This window comes from Aotus nancymaae, unplaced genomic scaffold (genome assembly GCF_030222135.1).
Source record: "Aotus nancymaae isolate 86718 unplaced genomic scaffold, 86718_ANA_hifiasm-v0.15.2.pri h1tg000021l, whole genome shotgun sequence".
Lineage (NCBI taxonomy): Eukaryota > Metazoa > Chordata > Mammalia > Primates > Aotidae > Aotus > Aotus nancymaae.
In genome coordinates this window covers 19,054,087-19,075,109 of record NW_026988433.1, presented here as the reverse complement: position 1 = coordinate 19,075,109, position 21,023 = coordinate 19,054,087, and the positions used below count along the sequence as shown (strand labels likewise).

General features: G+C 42.6%; 1 long non-coding RNA gene across 1 annotated transcript in view; it reads left to right on the top strand.

Annotated features, from left to right (window-relative positions):
* LOC135276223 (uncharacterized) overlaps positions 1-18,381 on the top strand; it is a 37,495-nt gene extending 19,114 nt beyond the window's left edge. The window contains exons 3-4 of the long non-coding RNA XR_010343771.1: positions 7,099-7,187; positions 18,233-18,381. This is a non-coding gene — a long non-coding RNA (uncharacterized LOC135276223). The remainder of the gene's footprint in view (positions 1-7,098; positions 7,188-18,232) is intronic.
* The last annotated feature ends 2,642 nt before the right edge of the window (positions 18,382-21,023 follow it).

Below are 21,023 nucleotides of genomic sequence, written 5' to 3'. Positions count from 1 at the left end.
GGGGGCTTGTTATAGTGCTCTTAGCGCTGCCATCTGTGGAAAGTCTTAACAGCTCAGTGGGCCCCTCCACTCTTTCACATGAGGCAGTTGCCCTCTGCCAGAGAAGGCAAAGGGATGACAGCCTTTTGTATCCACACTCATGGCTCCTGAGCTCATCTGACATCCAGGAAAAAAGAGATTGCATGAAGGAAGGATGGTAAATGCAGGGGATTTTTATTGCCAATGAAAGTGGCTCTCGGCCAAAAGGGGAGCTGAAAAAGGGATGGGGCGGGTTGGTAATCTTCCCCTGGAGTCTGGCCGTCTCTGGCTGGATTCTTCTCTGAAGCTATACCATCAAGCTATCCCTCTGAAGCCAAGCCACTTCTGATGTCCAGCCATAGTCTCTGATGTCCAGCTACTTCTCTCTGCCAGCCAAGTCTGGGATCTTTACAGGCACAGGATTGGGGGCAGGGCAGGCCATGGGTAGTTTGGGAAAAGGCAACATTCAAGCTGGAAAACGGGGATAGAAGTTCTCACTTCTGGCCGTAGTTTCAGGCCTTTCAGCTTGAGGGTGGGGTTTGTTGGGGACCCACTCCTTTTCCACCTATAATTTCTCTGCCCCCTCTTCCCCTATCATTAGGAGGGATACCACAAACAAAATCCCAGAATCCTTCCCCTATCATTAGGAGGGATACCACAAACAAAATCCCAGAATCACAATTTTCTGCAGCTGCTGAAAATACGTGGGCGTAGGCCTACAGTCGCTAGGACGTAATTTCAGTACGAAAACTTCTTGCTGGTTTCAACATTCCTATTAGTCAAGGGAAGCTGAGTCAAGAGTAGAAGACAGGTCTTGGCAGCTGACCTCAGGTGCAAATCCTAGTTCTTCCACATGTATCATGTGACACTAGATTCTAAGCCCTAAAAGCTTAAGTTTCTAGATGTAGGAAGTGGGATTTTCATACCAGCCACTTTATAGCTTAAGAGCATGAGAAGCATCTAGAACAGATCTATAGTAAGCATTTATTTTTTGAGTAATAGTTCTTCCATGATTCTACTGGATTTGCAGTGAGAATATGGACAGGTCTTGATTTGGATACAGTGATGGCCTTAACAGTTCTAGTCTTTCAGAACAGCTTTAATATTGTGAAGACCAGGTAGATACTCAGTCTAAGTTGACATCTACTGAAAATTTGATCTTTTCCCCTTCTTGGGAAGCAGCAGTCCCAGCATGGAGCCCAGATTAAGTTGGGCTGAGACGTGGCCTTGTCCAGTCCCTGCCCCAGTTGGGAACAGCACATGGGGGCCAGTTGGCTTTGCCTGTTAATACCCTGCTGCGGATTTCCTGGCTTCAAGTGCCAGAAAGTCATTCATTAGGTAAAAAGAGGATGCCTTGAAAATTTACCTGCTATTTCAAGGAAGTCTGGATTCGAGTCCAGTTCTCCAAGAAACCCTCTTCTGAAACCAGCCTGAGGATCCCAACCTCTTGCTGGGTCTCAGCTACGAGTGACTATTAAGGGCAAAAATCCTCTAGCATATGGTGTTTACGTCTGACTGTTCTTAGAGCTGAGCTGTTAAACGTGAGTTCCCACAAGTCTGAGACTTCCAATACCAGACAAGTTCCTGGTTTCCAGCGGCTTCCAAAGGGTTCTCAGACAACATCCCAACTTTCTCAAAAGCTCCATATGGTCAGACTCCCTGTCTATATGGTCAATAACTCTTCTTTTAAGTACTGTCTTCCTCAATTCAGAAACCATTTTAGAGACTAGTTTTTTCTTGTTTTGCAAGACTCATCCTTTGCTTTTATGATCCAGACAAAAACAGAAAGCAAAATTCTAAGGACAGTGACACAATAAGTTGAATTGTTCCAGAATGGAGCCAACACCAACTTTAATCAAAAGTTATTGGCAACTTTCTCTCAAGAGGTCACACTGAAGGCCTCTGAGGAGTTTCTGGAATCGAAGTTCCCAGGTTTTACAATCTGTTCCCAATGAAAAGGACAAATGCCTAGGCAGATACAGGGCATGTGTTTCCCACTGGCAATGTAAGAGACAATCCGTTCTCAGAGGCACCTTCCTCACGTAACCCTGTTGTCTATAGACCTGCCAAGAAGCTTACAGGCTCACCAAGAGACTGACCACTGCTTTGGGTTTCAGTCTTGGATTTTGGTAGAATTCGAGATTCCTGTTAGCCAAGAGACTGTCAGTCAAGAGTAGAAGACGGGCCCTGGAAGCTGAACTCAGGTGCAAACCCTGGTTCTTCCACATGTATCATGTGGCACTTACCAGATTCTAAGCCCTAAAAGCTTAAGTTTCTAGATGTAGGAGGTGGGATTTTCATACCAGCCAGTTTATAGCTTAAGAGCAGGGGAAGCATCTAGAACAGATCTACAGTAAGCATTTATTTAGGACTGCTCTCCTTAGCCCAGTTCAGGGATTTCCCTTGAGGTCCGATTGGGGAAGCTGATGCCCAGTGGCCAATACTGAAGCAACAGATGCAGTGAGCTACATACATTTTGAACGAACTAGTTTTTGATTCTGTGGTTAACTCTGACCGAGTCAAGATAATCTAGTTTCTAGACCTAAGTTCAAGCAAAACCACATGTGAACAAGAACAGAAAGGTAGGAAAAAGTGGGCAAATGTAAGACTTTAGATGGATTGACCCTCCCCCAAAGGAGACACTGGATCCTGAGCAAATGAAGGAACCTACAGTTGTATTCTGGAAGAGAGAAGTGATAATGTTATGTGCTTTATTTAGCCTATCCCTGCAGGGAAAAAGAAACTTAGGAAAGTGCTTCTGACCATACTGGGCAGTGAATTTGAGGCATCACAGAATTATAAAGCATTCTGACTCATTCTCAGCCCGATCCTTTCAACAGGAATGGTTCTCAGGATAAACTATGAAGTTTGAGTAACAGACCTAGTTCTAGACCTAGGCTATAGAGACCATGACATAAGAAGGTTTAGCTGGGAATGAACAATTGCTCTGTGTTCATAATCCAGATTTGTAATAGCCAGAGTTATTATGGCTTGCTCTTTTGCCTTATTACTTTATCACTTTAGGTGACATTTCAGGCTGGAATTGGAACCCAAAACACTGCAGGGTGGAGTCCTCTGCTCAGGATTACTCAGCTTAAATGAATGCTTGGAAAATTCCTGGACCATTCCAGGAGGCTACAGAAGGAATACCTGACCATATTCCTGGAATTTGTCCCCTTGTCATGATAACCACAAGGTTATCTTGGAGCTGGCATCTTCTCCAGGTCCTAAGACTTCTCTCAGTACAATGACAGCCAGATTCTTTTCCATCAGCCAACAATATTTGTTATACTTGGAACTGAAGATTAAAGGGATTGGAAAGACTTGAGGCAGGTTTCCCTCACCATAGCTAAGAACTAGCATTTCGTGTACTTACGGTTTTCTGCTATTGACAGGCGCATTTTGAACAAAGAGTTATAACTTTCTATGATATTTAGCACTAAGATCCTCATTTCCAAGTTATTCTCTTCTAAAAAGGAACCAGGACAGCTTAAAAAATGGTAAAGGTGAATAAAATTACGAGAAAAGTGCGTGAAGATAAACACTGAGAGCATAGCTGGCTTCAAAGTGTTCCTCCTAACCACATTCGGCATAACTTGTAACAATCTGATGCATTGCTTCTAGAGAGGCCCTCTGGTAGGAGTACTACAGAGGTGTTCGATAAGCTCAAAACAAGGAGACAATTTCGTATGTCAAGCTGAAATGACTTTGGATTCTTCAAAAACTTAAGTCTTAGAAAAACCATGTGGAGGGAGTATTTCATCAGTCTCCTTTAAGATCCTACTTTCCAATCCATACATGTGGCTCTAAGCCTTAGAAGGGACCAAGGTGGAGACCCCCACCTGCAAGCAGATGCCACGCTCGCTCTAACACCTCCTCACGAACCTCATACAACCTGGAGGGTGACTTTCCCCCATGAGTCTATTGTGTCTCTTAATGAACATGACACTCAATATGGGAGCTCCAAGAAACAGCTGGGACACATTCAACCAAGGTTCTTTCCTCTACAGTCTCAGAGCTGGTGGCCAAGTAGTAACAAGACCAGACCATTCCTACCAATCAGGGAAGAGCAGGTACTGCCCTAGTCTTTACCTATCTGCTCTAGACACAGGAATGAGCCTAAATGAACCCTGCTTTTGAGAAAGGCACTTAGATGAGACATGGAAGTGTTGCTTCATTAGGTAGTATCCCTTCAAGAGCTGAGGATGGGAGGGAAGTGGAGTACTGAGGAGCATACCAGGCTGCTTCTCCTCACTGTTGCCATCTAGAACTCCTTCCACCACAGTCACTTCAAGTTCCCACTTGAACAGAGGGGTCAAATAACATGTTCCTGCTTCAGGGTCGGTGCTGTGGTTTATGCCCCCTTTAAGATTTGGGTATTGAAACTTACAGACAAGTCTGAGACAGTACCACGAGCTGAAGCCTTTAAGAGGCAATTTAGCCATGAGGGCTCAGGCCCTGAGTGGGGCTTTATATGAGATTTGACTCTTTTGCTCTGCCCACCGAGGACACAACAAGGCACCATCTTGGAATCAGATCAGCTCTCATACAATTTAATCCGGTTCCTTGGTATTGGATTTCCTAGCCTCCAGAACTGTATAAAAAGCTGTCCTGAGTCATCCGGTCTAAAACACCCTGTTACAGCAAGACAAAAAGGACTAAGTGGGAAAGACCAAGGCATGTATGTTTGGATTAGATGGTATCAGAAGAGAATCATGCTGTAAGGTCCACACCCAGAACAGTAGGCCCAAGTGTGTAGAGTGAGTGGAGTTGATGGCTCTAGTGCTTTTCAATCTGAAGCCTCTGACAGTTACAGCTCAGCGATGCTACTGTTTTGGGACACTTCAAGGACCTCAGCCAGCTGCTGTTCTGTGAAGTCTGTAAATATATCCCCAAAAATATAAAGATCAGTTTAAGGCACACCTGTATATAGATAAAAACATGGTGAACAACCAGCATCCCTGATTTGTAATGGATCAGGAATGTATTTTTCAAAGCAGATAGGCATCCCTTCAAGTTGCCTTCCAACGACTTCCCCGGGCCCCAAGGTCCATCTTGCTGTGATGCAGAAATAGACGCATGCAGCAGGAATATGGAGGCTCACTATCAAGTCTATTTATATATGGACATCAGGGCAAGGATGCATGCCAAGGTCATGAAAGCCCAGCGGGAACTAGATAGAGAAACGTGGAACAATTGACATAGTGAGATCCTCTCAGGGTAATCCATTTCATCTTGCATTGTGTGAAGACTTTGGAGCACTAGATTAGGATGAAAGGTGCTTATTCTTGGTAACTAGAATGGTGCAGGTATCATCCCAACTTCAGTACCAAGGGCATGCAAGAGAAGGTTGAAGTACATGGAGGCAGCCATTGAAAGACTATGCCACTGGTATCAGTGCCAGATTCAGGTTTATGATCCCAAGGTGGTCCTGGACGATGCCAAATACCAGATTCACAAAACCTCCATTAACTTCCCTGCTGGCATGGTCACCCATGGGGCCACTTCCCTATTCTCTGGGCCATTGACCTGGAGTTTGAAGACCATCTGTAGGTCACATTTGTGAGCTCTTCAGTGACTGAAGCCCTCATTTACACATGACAGTGAAGCCAGCATTGAGCCCTTCCAATTCTGAAGGCTAAGTGGACTATCTGTCAAAGTCTTCCTACTTCATCTTACTCTCAACTCTCCCAATTGTCCTAGTTGCTGTTAGGTGAAAGGTAGAACATCAAGGTCTATTTTTCACACCCAGTTGTTAACTCCTGCTTTAGCTGGCCAGGATGGAGGGAACATGTTTTAATCTCACGTTCACCTGTTCCCTGTAATCACGGAAGCTTTCTAATTCATTAGTGACAGAGGTGAGAAAAATGATCCCTGCTTCCATGGAATCAGGTATGTTTGCCCAACAGATGTAGCTATCCAGACAACTATATCTGGAGGATATTTCTTTGATGTTGATGAAAGGGGAGGATCTGATTTACTCAGTTTAGGATTTATCTTAAAAGTTCTATTTCTTAAGGGTTCATACTTTCTGTTCAGTAGAAAGTTGTTGAGGGGAAAAGGAGAGCTAGAGGTTGAGGAAAACAAGGGATCTCTTGCTGTGTTTCCCATGCTTGAGTCTAAGTGCCTCTGTTGGGGAAAACACTTCCATTCAATACTTATCTCAAGACGACGTCTGTAACCAAGTGTGTAGGTGTTTCTCCAACAAGTAGCCCTGCAGTGGATATCAGCAGAGTATCCTCCAGTTTAAATTCTGACACCATCTACCTGGAGATAGCATCACATCCAGATTGAAAGCCCAGTCCCACTACTGCCCCCCTCTTCCTGCCAGGCACAAGTCTGGGCCCTCAGAACTCCTGACTAGCCTTCAACTGGGATCCCCATGAATTGGGTTCAGTGAAGTTGCTAGGGCAGCTTGGAGAACTGAAACTTACGTTTTATGAAGAATATTACAAGGGAAACAGACACACATAGGATTACATAGGATAAGTATGAGAGAAGAGGTATGGAGCTGCCATGTCCTCCCTGGGCCACCTTCCAGGGAACTCCACATGTTCAGCTGTCCAGAAGCTCCCCAAACCTGGTCCTCTTGGGCCTTTTACGGCAACATCATGAGATGGGTGTGACTGACAACCACGTAGCAATGTGATTGGATAAAGATTACCTGAGTAGGGAAACTCAGAAAGTCTGAATTCTTCCAATTCTTCCCTGCCTCTGTAGTATTCCTTCCTCCAAAGTGTGGGGCAGGACGCCCTCTCAGACAGGACCTTGTGATCTGCAAATCAGACAATATAGGTCTGAGGATTTCTTTTATGGCTAGCTCCAAGACAGGAAGGCAGGGGAAGATTACCACCTTGGGAGAGACAGGCAATGAAAAGGCAGGGGAACAAGATTGTTTTGAGGCCTGCTTCTATCTAAGGTCTAAAATGCCTTAACATTGGCGTGAAGGCTATGGGAGTTATGAGCCAGAAACATGGATAAAGTCCTATCATAATGTCCTTGCCTGAAGGCAAAGTTCAGAGTATAAGCTGATTGATCCCTGTTCTTGAGAATCTTATTGCCTGGTTTTTCCATTAAGAGTTGTGTTTAAGTATAAAAACAAGTCATTAACATGTGGCTATATGTTTTTCTAGAGAAAACCTTCCTGCTTATGAAAAGCCAGGATTGAGGTGAGTAATCTGGTTAGAAATAAGGATCTCCTTTATGAGTGGGGATCAGAAAGGTGGGCCTTAAGGTTGGCTATTTGGGTCTGCTATTCCTTCATTACCATGTTAGGGTTTCCTGTGCCCTGCTTATTCTGGATAGACACTTGTCATATCTATTGCAGTCACCTGAGCCCCATGGCTGTAGTGTAAAAGACACCTGTACTTGTATACACAAAGGTTTAGAAATAGTTGGTCAACTTGAACGTGTTACTGACAAGTATTAGTTATTTTCTGGTGGTGCTGGTTATTAAAGCGGACCTGAAATAAAGCAAGGGATAGTAGCCCTTCTATCGGCACAGTACTTTCTAGGATGCTACTTAGGTTTCTTAAAGTGTGCTTTTAATTTTATTGCAAGATTTCTAACCACATCAGGGAATATATTCTACTTTATCCAGTATGTGAACTGCATTCTCATGCTAGAAAGTATAGCCCCAAAGGCATCCTGTAAGCAGACTGGAGCTCAAAGTATTTCAAAGGACAGAAGAAATCAAAATGTGGCTAATGGGAAGTAAGTCACTCCTCAGAAAATGCAAAAGAACGTAAATCATAACCAGTCTCTCAGACCACAGTGCAATCAAGTTAGAACTCAGGATTAAGAAACTCACTCAAAACTACAAAACTACATGGAAACTCAACCTGCTACTGAATGACTACTGGATAAATAATGAAATGAAGGCAGAAATAAAGGTGTTCTTCAAAACCAATGACAATGAAGACACAATGTACCAGAATCTCTGGGACACATTTAAAGCAGTGTCTAGAGGGACATTTATAGCACTAAATGCCCACATGAGATGTGAGGAAAGATCTAAAATTGACACCCTATCTTCACAATTAAACTACAGAAGCAAGATCAAACAAATCAAAAGCTAGAAGACAAGAAATAACTAAGATCAGAGCAGAACTGAAAGACAATGACAAAAAACCTTTAAAAAAAAATCCAGAAGCCGTTTTGAAAATAGACCTCCATTTTCAAATAATCAAAAAAATTGATTTTCAAATGATCAATAAAATAGACCTCTATCCAGAATAATCTAACAGATGCAATAAAAAATGATAAAGGGGATATCACTGATTCCAAATACAAACTACCATCAGAATACTATAAACACCTCTAGGCACATAAACCAGTAAATCTTAAATGAATAAATTTCTGAATACTTACACCCTCCCAAGACTAAGCTACGAAGACGTTAAATCCCTGAATAGACCAATAAAAAGGTCTAAAGTTGAGGCAGCAATTAACAGCCCACTAACCAAAAAAAGTCCAGGTCCAGACGGGTTCACAGCTGAATTCTACCAGATGTACAAAGAGGAGCCAATACCATTCCTTCTGAAATGATTCCAAACAATACAAAAAGAAGGAAATCCTCCCTAACTCATTTTATGAGACCAACATTATCCTGATAACAAAATCAGGCAGAGACAACTAAAAAAGAAAATTACAGGCTAATATTCATGAACATCAATGCAAAAATCTTTAACAAAATACTGGCAAAGCAAGTGCAGTAGCACATGCAAAAGCTTATCCATCATGATCAAGTAGGCTTCATCCCAGGGATGCAAGGCTGGTTCAACATATGCAAATCTATAAATGTAATCCATCACATAAACAGAACCAAAGACAAAAACCAAATGATTATCTCAATAGATGCAAGAAGGCCTTCAACAAAATTCGACAGCCCTTTATGCTAACTCTCAATAAATTAGGTAGCCCTTTATGCTAAAAACTCTCAAACTAGGTATGGATGGAATGTATCTCAAAATAACAAAAGCTATTTATGACAAACCCACAGCCAATATCATACTGAATAGGCAAAATCTGGAAGCATTCCCTTTGAAAACAGGCACTAGACAAGGGTGCCCTCTCACCATTCCTGTTCAACATAGTATTGGAAGTTCTAGCCAGAACAATCAGGCAAGAAAAAGAAAGGGCATTCAATTAGGAAAAGAAGTCAGATTGTCTCTATTTGAAGACTACATGATTGTATATTTAGAAGAACCCATTGTCTCAGCCCCAAATCCCCTTAAGCAACTTCAGCAAAGTCTCAGGATACAAAAATCAATGTGCAAAAGTCACATGCATTCCTATACACCAGTAACAGACAAAGACTCAAATCAAGAGTGAACTCCCATTCACAATTGCTACAAAGAGAACACCTAGGAATACAACAAAGGATGTGAAGGACCTCTTCGAGGGGATCTACAAACCACTGGTCAAGGACACAGATGGAAAAACATTCCATGCCCATGGTTAGGAAGAATCAATATGGTGAAAATGGCCATACTGACCAAAGTAATTTATAGATCCAACACTATTCCCCATCAAGCTACCATTGATCTTCACAGAACTGGAAAAAAACACCTTAAAATTCATATGGAACCAAAAAACAGCCCACATAGCCAAGACAATCCTAAGCAAAAAGAACAAAGCTGGAGGCCTCACCCTACCTGACTTCAAACTATGGTATAAGGCTACAGTAACCAAAACAGCATGGTACTGGTACCAACAGATATAGACCAATGGAACAGAAAAGAGGCCTTGGAAGTAATGCCACACATCTACAACCATCTGATCTTTGACAAACCTGACAAAAACAAGCAATGGGGAAAGGATTCCCTGTTTAATAAATCGTGTTGGGAAAACTGGCTAGCCATGTGCAGAAAGCAGAAACTGGACCCCTTCCTTGCATCTTACACTAAAATTAACTCCAGATGGATTAAGGACTTAAAGACCTAATACCATAAAAAACCTAGAAGAAAACTTAGGCAATACCATTCAGGACATAGGCATAGGAAAGGACTTCATGACCAAAACACCAAAAGCAATGGCAACAACAGCCACAATAGACAGACGGAATCTAATTAAACTTAAGAGCTTTTGCACAGCTAAAGAAACAATTAGAGTGATCTGGTAACCAACAGAATAGGCAGAAATTTTTGCCTTCTGACAAAGGGCTAATATCCAGAATCTACAAAGAATTTACAAGAAAAAAACCCCATCAAAAAGTGGCTGAAGAATATGAAGACTTTTCAAAAGACATTTATTCAGCCAAACATGAAAAAATGCTCATTGTCACTGGTCATTAGAGAAATGCAAATCAAAACTACACTGGGATACCACCTGCCAGTTAGAATGGCAATCTTTAAAAAATCTGGAGATAACAGATGCTGGAGAGGATGTGGAGAAATAGGAACACCTTTACACTTGGTGGGAGTGTAAATTAGTTCAACCATTGTGGAAGACAGTGTGGCAATTCCTCACAGATCTAGAAATAGAAATACCATTTGACCCAGCAATCCCATTACTTGATATACACCCAAAGGATTATAAATTATTCTATTATGAAGACACATGCACATGTATGTTGATTGTGGCACTGTTTATGATAGCAAACACCTGGATCCAACCCTAATGCCCATCAATGCTAGATAAAGAAATGTGGCCTATATATACCATGGACTACTGTGCAGTCATCATGGATGAGTTCATGTCCTTTGTAGGGACATGGTTGAATCTGGAAGCCATCCTTCTCAGCAAACTGACACAACAGAAAACCAAACACCACATGTTCTCACTCATAGGTGGGTGTTGGGAAGGGAACATCACACAATGGAGTCTGTTGGGGGCTGGGGGTCTAGGGGAGGGATGGGAGTGGTGGAGAGATTGGGGAGGGATAACATTGGGAGAAATACCTAATGTAGGGGATGAGGGGATGGAGGCAGCAAACCATCATGGCATGTGTATACCTATGTAACACTTCTGCAAGATTTGTGCATGTATCCCAGAAATTAAAGTATAATAAAAAATAAGATGTGGCCCACACAGTTTTAGACTTTTGCCATCCTCCATCACTGGGCCAAGTGGACATTCCAAAATTTCCTTGTATCCTTCTATAGGATCAACCCTAATTTGTGTTTAGGAATTTACACCAAGACCTTCAGGGAAATTGGACCTTTAAGATATTTAAGCTAAAAGAATAGTTCTGTCTCCTTTCATGTAGCTCTAGGACCATAAGACAGGATGCTCCAGGTGTTAGGTTTCCAGTTCCATAATCTCCATAGCCAACCAGTCTGCCTCCCCATGAGTCAACAAGGTGTTTTAAGAGATGGTGTCAGCTGCATCGAGATCAACAGACAGGCAGATGTAGATATTGCCACCATATTTCCTTGAAGTAATCCACCATGTTAGAGATGGACATGAAAGTCATTCAGGAAGCAACTTAAGAGCGAGTCATTCAGCAATGCCTCTAGAAATGCTTAACACACAGCAAGGGCTCTTGGTTTAACTCAAGTTTCTCATGAACCCTTCAGTCCAAAGGTCTGCAGACATTGCCTTCAAGAAAAGGCAAAAGTACTGAAGTCCTATAGTAGTGGTTAAGTCAGTATTTGACTTAACTTAGAGGTTAAGTCAGTATTTGACTCAAGATGGCCTGTGTTACATGATACAGGTCTCACAGAGATAGTTATTGGCTTACCCAAAACCTATCAACCAGACCAATCCAGCATCAAGGGAGAGATATTTCTGTAGAAGATACCCACATGCAGTCCCTCACTCCCTAAACTAAGGACAGTGTTTGTGCTGTTGAAGTTCAGAAATAAGATTTAGTGATAAGACTCCATAGAGAAGGAACCTCATATAAGTAGCCACAAGGGCACTCTGGTGAGGCTACAACCAGATTCAGTTGCCACTGCAGCATCTTCAAGGTCAAATCTGTTCAGAGTTGGCCCCAGTGATTGATGGGCCCTGATGCTAAGCCTAGTGCTCACTGCCACAGACACAGAATAACCAACTTTACCTTCTCTGTGTTCTGACTTGATATCCCCATAGTAGCTCTGGCTCCAGAACCCAGGACAAAGACACTCAGAAGGAAAGTTAAGGAGAAAGATACGCTTATTCTGCAAGTGTAGATCAGAAGTTTTTAAGTAGAAGAAATTTAAATGATAGCATGGGCATGCAATCAAAGATATACAAAATGGGACAAGTCTGAGACGACCAGCTATCTTTTTCAGAAGTATGTGATGGGAAGAAAAAACCTGAAGTTTAAGACATAGCAACTTACTAGATAAGGCAGCATGAGGAAGAAAGACAGCAACCAACTATGTTTTAAGGTTGTTGAATCAGGATTCAAATCAAGTCAAGACATGTATGACACTTAGAATTTGAAGTTTGGAAACTGATGAGTTAAATCTAGTGTCAAAGAAGCTGGTTATGCTCGTTTTTAGGTATTGAGGTATTACATGATGGTTAAAAATCCTTTAGAGATATTGAGTAGGTTGAGGGCTAACATTGGCTTCAGATGACTCAGGCAAAGTAGGTGGGAGCACAGATGAAACAAGACTAGCCATGAATGGTAATTGCTGGATGTGAGCATTTGAAAGTTAGAGCTACTGTCTAGTTTGACATGTCTGAGGACTTAAGTTTAAACACGACTTCCAGGTTCCCTGAAAGGCCAGGGCAGTTCTGGTCTACATAGGTTCAGAGACTACAGGAAAGGTAAACACTCTAGGGGACTGTAGACAGCAGTGTCATTCCTTGGTTCGAGGAGAAATTTCTAGGGAGTTGCAGAACTTATTCTACCTAAAATCTCACCTTGAGCAAATCTGAATGCTTTTGTTTTCATTTTGGCTAAGAGTTTATCCATAGGCCAATTGGAGGCTCTTGTGCTCAACACTGAGTATCAGGCAAGTTGACACCAATAAAGTTGGTCACTTTGACATTTACTGTTAGATTTCTGGCACAAGTGGTCCCATGGCAGTGACAAGCATACCCCTACTCAACAGGAGGGGAAAGCTACAACTCAGGACAGTGTTGATACCATCAAGGGGCCTGTCCAATGAAGCCTGAAACTCATTCTGCACATGCAGGTAGATTCTAATGTGAGGGATGACTTAACCAAGGAACAATAGCACCCAAAGGATGCCCAAGGAAATGTCAACTGGAACCCCATCCTCCCCAAGACAGATATCCATGTTCATGTGCCCCCGCCCCAACCTTCCCGCCAGTGTCAAGTCACCTCTCATCTGAGAACCAGTTTAGAATTGCTCAAGCATCAGGCTAAGATTGCTCAGCAATTGAATATCTCTAAAGACTAAGCTGAAATTGCACCCCCACCAGGTACACCAGGACAAGGCACAGTACATCAAGCATGAGCACAACACATGATGGAGGTATGAAAGACCCCGCAATTCTGGCAATAGGAACTTGGTATGCAGGCTAGTCAAACGCAGAAGCTATTTAAAGCAACTTTGAGGATGAAAAGCTGATTCTGGCCAAAGAGGCCAAGCAGTAAGTTGAGTGCGCTCCTGCATGGTACAGCTATTTAGCCTGGAGCTGCCTCCTTATGTTTTAAGTTCAACCTAGAAGTTTCTCTGTGCATTATGGGCTGTAACTTAAGTGGACATGTAAATAGGCTGTAACTTACTCTTGGTATCAATCACAGACTTGGTCAGAGGTAGCCAACTGTTCAAACAGTTGGAATAAGGTAAACGCCAAGTTGTAACAGTCTGTTTTGTGCCTCACTCCCATCATCTTCAGTCTTTGACCACACAGCAGCACCAGTTGCTCTGAACCTTCTCTGGTTGAGGAGGCTGCCCAGTTTGCACATCATTCCTTGTTCAGTTAAACTCATGTGTCTCAAGTTCCTCTTAACAGGAGATAAAGTAACTCATGGGCATCCAGGATCTACATATGGACAAGCAAGATGAGGCGATTTCAACTAAAAACTGCTGAACTGGATCCAGTGATATGGAAGCTGGATGAGATGCTTAGATGAGGAATGAACTGCTAACTCTTATGTGACTGAGGTCCAGCAGAAGCCCCTTGGGGAAAACAAGGGGAGGAACAAGAATAAGGATTTATTCTTGTCTTCCTTAGTGTCAAGTTTCTGTCCAGAGGACAGAAAACAATGACCAAGAAAGTTACCAGGGAAGATAAAATGGAAAGAAAAGCTGTCATCCCAGCACCTCTGAAGAGGCATCACTTTGAACGATCCCAGTCTGCTGGGGATGAACAAAAGATAGAACTCTGAGGCTGCAAGTGCGGGAGCAGCAGCACATAAACTGGTTATGGGGAGAGTGGCTGTTGTGCTCCTAAAGAGCTTTCTCAGGAAAGCCTGAAGCTGCCCAAGTCGTACGTTGAGTTTTGAGGCTTGATAGAGAATCTATGTCCAATGAAGCTATCAGTGTCTAATGTACCTTTTCCCATAGCCTCCACAGTGCTTGTGAGTGTCCTTTAGGCCTGAACTTCACCCCACTGCATATGAAGTCAGTTCTTTCAAGGAAGGATTTGGAGTTCTGCCCTATAGACAGTCTATGACTAATACAGGACCCTAGTTGCTTGGAGGACGTGGCAACCAAAGATTGGCCTCATTCTGCTAAACATGGAGCCCCAGGTCATGTAAACCTATGCCCTGCCTTAGGAGTAGGGGGACACTGGATGCCAAAAGCAGCCTGGTGTTCCAAACAGGTTATAGAACTAGCTTGCTTCCTCAGAACAAGTCAAGACTTGCTAGGAAAGACAGACTTGTGAAATAGAACCAGCTGAAGAACAAAATGCAAGGACCAGAAGCTGTTGTGCTTGCTCTTTAAATTCTAGCACTAAATTCTACCTGCTGTAAACTCATTCTTTTATTAGTGAAATAGAGCTGTCATTACCACAAAAAGACATGAAATCTAATGATCCACTTGAAGTTCTTTTAAAGTATCTGGAGCAACCAGATATAATTGGAGTTTAAATTGCTATCGGTTGAATTACTTTGACAGTTAAACTGAGAATGACTGGGTTTCAAGATGACTCAAACTGAACCATTCTGAAAAGCATCCTAAGTGCTAACTGCCAGTTTCCAAACACGGGACAAAGTTTTATGTACCTTCTGTTCGTTAATTTCCCTTGATGTTCCCCAGCAAGGGGAATCTTTCCCGAAGCCATGTTTGGCTAGGATTAAGGACTTCTACCCTTTTTGAAGATTATAATATCTAAGTCCAGTTAAGTCAATGTCACTGAAAAGTAACTTCAGTATTATAGAGAATAGGTAAAATACTAGGTAAGCCATAGGATCAAGATTCCTCCCAGACATAATCACAGGAAAAGGCCAGCTTTCCAATGGATAGAGGTTCAACTATGTTATCAACCTCCGCCTCATCAATACCGGGGCTTCTGATGTGTGCCTCTAGATGATGTCTTAAACACCCACTACCCCCATGAGGAGTGTTGCCAAGAAGTCTTGAACTTGCACAAGAACCACCAGTAACTGAGAAGTCCAGGCTAGTCGTCTTGAATTATTGCACATTCTGGATTAGTCATAAGAATGTGACAAGCATGGAAGGGGCTAGCATAGATATTAAGGTCCTACCTTCAACACCTTAGAAGTGCTTGGATATGACACCACTCAAGAGGAAATGCTATCTGTACTACATCCTCCACATGGGACTGATTGCCAGAACATATGGAGAAAGGTAAGTTCACAGGCGATATTCACCTTTAGTGATGAGGGCCTTTTGATGTGGGAGATCTACAGAGGAGCCCAAGCTGTCATGCAGATGGAGTTAGTGACCATGAAGTGAGAAACTGGACCCTTCCCATCAACTGCTGAAAACCTGGCACTAGCCACAAGCTTCAGACTTTGTTCTGGGCTCAGAAACAAGTCCAGGTACACTTAATTTAATAAACGAGAAGGGTACCCAATTGAAATAGAAAGTAGCTTTCTTAATAGACCACTATTACCATCTTACATTCCAAGTTGCTACTTCAATTATTTCTTGAGAGACAATGAAAGAAGCCTGTTGAGTGCTTCTAATTTTACTGTAATGCTCCTATCATCAGATCATGAAGCTAGTCCATTTCATGCTAAATCAGCTCTAAGTTGATTTTTCTGTGGCCTGGTAACCACAAAGGCATTAGATAGCAACTGCACTACCATAAATTTGGAAGGACTAGAAGAAATCAGGGCTTGTGCTAGCTGTTCTTACAGGTCCCACAGGAGAAGTTTATCTTCAGAGAAGGGAACATTCCATCATTTCCCTGCTTCTTTCATTCCAGAGTAATCCCCTTACTGATCTCCAGGAATCTAAGTTGGTACATCAGAATAATCGACTAAGATATGTAAACTAACAGGATAGCATCCTTGATCTCCTTTTCTAGGAGGTTCTAAGACCATCAGAAAACAAAGCTGTTCTTCCTTAGTGTCAAGTTTCTCTAATCCCAAAGCTTCCATGGCCAACCAGTCCACTTCATCATGAAACGCAGGCATTTAGGTTTATACCAGCTCTTATTTGAGCAGCAACAGAAATAGATTTAGTGGGGACTGTGAAGACAAATGTGTTTCCAAAGTTTACCCTTTGTACCTTTGTAAGAGATGAGTAAGATACATCCAGGAAAGCTGGAATGGTAAACAGTTTAGCAATGCCTCTGGAAATCTTACAATAAGAACTTATGGTCTCTACCTACTGGCTTCTAGGGGTTGAGCCAAAACCTTTACTCCAAAGGCTTGATAAGCATAGGTTTAAGCAAGGGAACAAGACCAGAAATCCTACAGCAGCAGCCTCAGCTATTCTATCCCTTCTGAGTTCTTAATCTGAATCAAGATGGTCTGTTGTGTAGTAGATATCCCTTGGAGATGTAACTGGTTGGGTTTATTCAAAACTTAACCAAGTACCTAACCCACCTTGCTTCAAGTGAGACTGATCCGTTTTCTAGTTACCTATGTTTGAAGTGAGTTCATACCCCAAGAAGGCCTCCACTAGCTGCCTTCTGGTTTTTCTCAGAGCTAGCCGTCTAGGTTAGCCTGCATCTCCAATGAAGCTATTAGTGTCTAATGCACCTTTTCCCGTAGCCTCCAGTGCTTGGGAGTGCTCTTTGGCCTGAACTTCACACCACTGCATATGAAGTCAGTTCTTTCGAGCAAAGATTTGGAGTTCTGTCCTATTCCTCTCCACACTAAAAAGAAATGTGAGCCATGACTGTTGCTAGGGATAACAAAGCTTAGACACCCCTATTTTTAGGAGAGCTTGGTGAAAGGGGAAGAGCAACCCCAGGTTTCCTCAGCTTTCCTCTCAGCATGAAACCCCTGCCTTGTGAGTCCTAGTATTCTCCACACCTAGCTCAAGACAGAGCCTCTATTCCATAAATGGGAGCTGGATAGAAGACAAGAGCTCTATCTTCCAGCCACACACATGGGATTAGCCTCAAACAGGTAGGCTAGAAGCAGGACAAGAAGTCCTTATGTTCTGCCCCTCCCTGAGAAATAGCCCTCCAAATGGGAGCTGGGTGGGTACGAAGGAGTCCCTTGCTTTTGGCTGTCTCATGCTGGAGTTTATTTTCTCACACTGAGTCGAGCTGTAAAGCATGTGTAGGTCTTGAGTTTGTGGTATTTGAACCAAGTTCTTAAGTTTTAGATTAATTCTTACTGTATGACCTTAGGGCCATTTCAGAGACTTAAGTGGATTTAAGAAATTTTTGCCAGTTTCATGGGATAAGGTTCCCCATGAGCTTTTCACTGCCACGAGAAAGCAGAACTCAGTGTGGCTGTTCAGGAGCATGCATACAAGTTGTTTATTTCAGAATGATGTATGATGGGGAATTTCCTTGAATAAGCTAGTGAAAGATTGAGACTTTTGGGAGCATACTTGGGGCAGGGGGCTTATACAGCACCATGTGGAATATGCCTGGGTACATCTTCATACTTCCAGATGGCATTGGGTACTTTTGTATGGTATTTGATAGGGTTTGGCCGCATCCCCACCCAAATCTCACCTTGAATTATAACACCATGCTTCAAAAGTGGAACCAAGTAGAGATATTTGAATCCTAGCATTAATTTCCCATATACTGTTCAAGACAGTGAGTTCTCATAAGATCTTCTGGTTTTATAAGGGGCTTTCCCCCCTTCATTTGGCTCTCAATCTCTTGCCTTTCATGTAAGACATGCCTTTGCTTCTCCTTTGCCTTCCACCATGATTGTAAGGCTTCCTCAGCCATGTGGAACTGAGTCCATTAAGCCTCTTTATAGATTACTCAATCTCGGATACATCTTTATCAGCAATGTGAAAACAGACTAATATAATATCCTGTCTAGAGGGACATGCCATGTGGTATGGTCATTGTCACAACTGAATTTTCCTTTCCATATGAAAAGGTTATATTGATCAAAATTCTGAATGCCTTATGTGTTTTAATAGAAAGTTTCCATTAGAGCAACACATTACTTCAAAAGGAAGTTTCCATTAGAGCACCTGCTAATCATGGGGCAGGGAGGGTCTGTATATACATGGGGTAGTTGAGATAAACCAAGGATGGTGACTTCAGTAACATTCACTATTGGGTCATTTTCTGATTGGTGTAACCCAGTGGGAATGACAGTGTTCCCCTTTCCAGAGGAGAACTCACAACAGACTTTCTCCCCTCTTATTAGAATTCTCATTCCACATTGGATTCCTACAGGTCACATGGACCTTCTATCCCATCACTCACCTGAAGTGCCTTGATTGGTTGGGTGCACACAGGACTTTGGCTCACAAGCCAAGTCCTCCAAGGATGGAGGTCAAGGACAGTGAAGAAAGAGGTTGTTGAAGCCCAGTGAGAACAGATCTGTACCAGCCATAGAGATGAAGCCCTGGAAGTGTTGAGGGCAAGTTATCACCATATTTGAGAGTGCCCAAGTGACCCAAGATACCAGCAGGCCCAGCAAAAGTCATCATTCTAGACTGTCTGGCAGACAGACATGTCTGTAACATACCCCTAGAAATACAGATGAAAGTCATTTCTGGCCTTTACGTCAGCTTACCCAGATGAGTAAGACCAGAAAGTGAAGAAAATTGGAATGTTTAAATGATGTCAATTGGATCTTAGCCAGGCAAGAAACCCCAGCCTTATACCAGGTGACCTTCTACATGAGAACCATAACAAACTTGGGAATTCCCCATAGTATAGACTACGTTGAAGTCACCAAGATGTGTTTGCTGGTGTAGAACCCGGTCACGTACATGACTTCCAGGTTATAGAATCACCCAGATACACATTGGAGACAGAAGGCTATGGCCCTTTCATACCTAGTCTCATGGAGGTGATCAGCCCACCTGGATTTTGAAGGTCTGCCTTTCAGTGACCATTCTCAGGATGGAGGCTGAGATTTTGATGTGGTCACCACCTCACCTCCTAATGGTCATAGGACAGCAATAGATCCTAGAACAGAAAGATCAAACAATGCCAACAGACTCTGAAGCTGGTTTAGCTTTGGAAATCAAGGTTAAATCCCCAGCTGATCCATACAAAAAAAACTATGAAGAAAACAGGTTTTAGTAGATGCATTCATCTTACTATGATCTCCTTGAACACATTTAATAGCTGCTGTCCTTTGGCCAAAAATTCATTCTACAGCACGAAGTCAGAGGAAGTCAGATTCTTTCTCCTTGGCCATAAGGCCCTGAGTCTATGCCCAGAATTGGAAAGGAGCTTGAGAGTTTCAGTAAAAGTATAGACTGAATTATATAATTAGAAAGTCATAACAATCATGTTAAGCACTCGGTAAGGTTGATGCCATTATGTATCTCAAATGTTTATGCCATGGAGTAACCAAAGCAGGAAGAACCACCATGACAAAGGTAAGTTGTTCAAGTTGCAATCTTAGCCTCCCCAGCTGTGGGACCCTGGCATGTACCTCTACACAGGATATGAAGGCAACCTATTACCTTCATGGGATTCTTACCAAGGCATTTCACCAAAGTCAACTCAGAAGGAACCGGAAACAGTGAGAAGGTTGTGGGTCTTATTTATAGGTTATCCTGCATTTTAGATTAGAATATTATGAAAATGATACATGTGTTGGCTAAGGCTGGTATAGACTTTCTCCAAGAGTCTTTCTGGCAGGAATGGCTGGAGGTGACCAAGGTGAAGAACCCTACCTGAAATCCGACAATGTGTCCTGTTTGCACCACCTTCACGTGGTCAGTACAACATGAACATATGGAATGAGAAGCTATTGACCAAGAGCACTTTGGGTATGGAGGCTCCAGACAACTGTGATACACCTGCCAATGCTCTAATCTAGACTCAGATGACAAAGTAGTGACAAAACCAGACTCTTCTGGCAAATATGCAAACCTTGGGACCACCACAGGCCTCTTCTGACTGTTCTTTACTCAAAGCCCAGGCAGACCTTGCTTTTCATGAGAAAGGCCCTTCTTTGAGGAGACAGGGACCTCTTGCTATCACCGTTTTGACCTCTAGTGTTCTTGTCTCACTGTTATAGAAGTAACAAAAAAGAAAAACCCTGCCTAGTACTTTTTCCACTGCAAGACTTCCGACCCCATCAAGTCTAGGTTATCCTTAATGTGTCAGTTATGTTCTCAGCTTGCCTTGACAGGATAAACACAATGTCTTTAGTTACAGATAATTCTAATTTTCCCTTGAATGAGAAGAGTATCTAATCCAGTATCAGTTCAAGATGTTTATCATCCTGCATGGTTGGGAGGAGTGGATATTCTAGCATTTCTTTACCTGTCTCATCTGTAGGAAAATCCCAAGTGGTCTTCAGGGATCTATACTTGGGACACGACAGGATTCTAAGATTCAAGTTGGCAGAAGTTGTCTTTCATTACCTGACAAGCTGTGAATGACAGTCATGGCAGATGCAGAAATAAGATGCTCAACCCTGCATCGAATATTCTAATCCCAAAATACCCATTGCTAACCAGGTCTCACAAGCCACATGGGGATTTTTCTGGAGATCCTCTTAGGACTGTAACTTTATCACTCACGGAGATTTGGTAGCAGTTGTGTAAATACTAGTTCAAAAAGCAGTA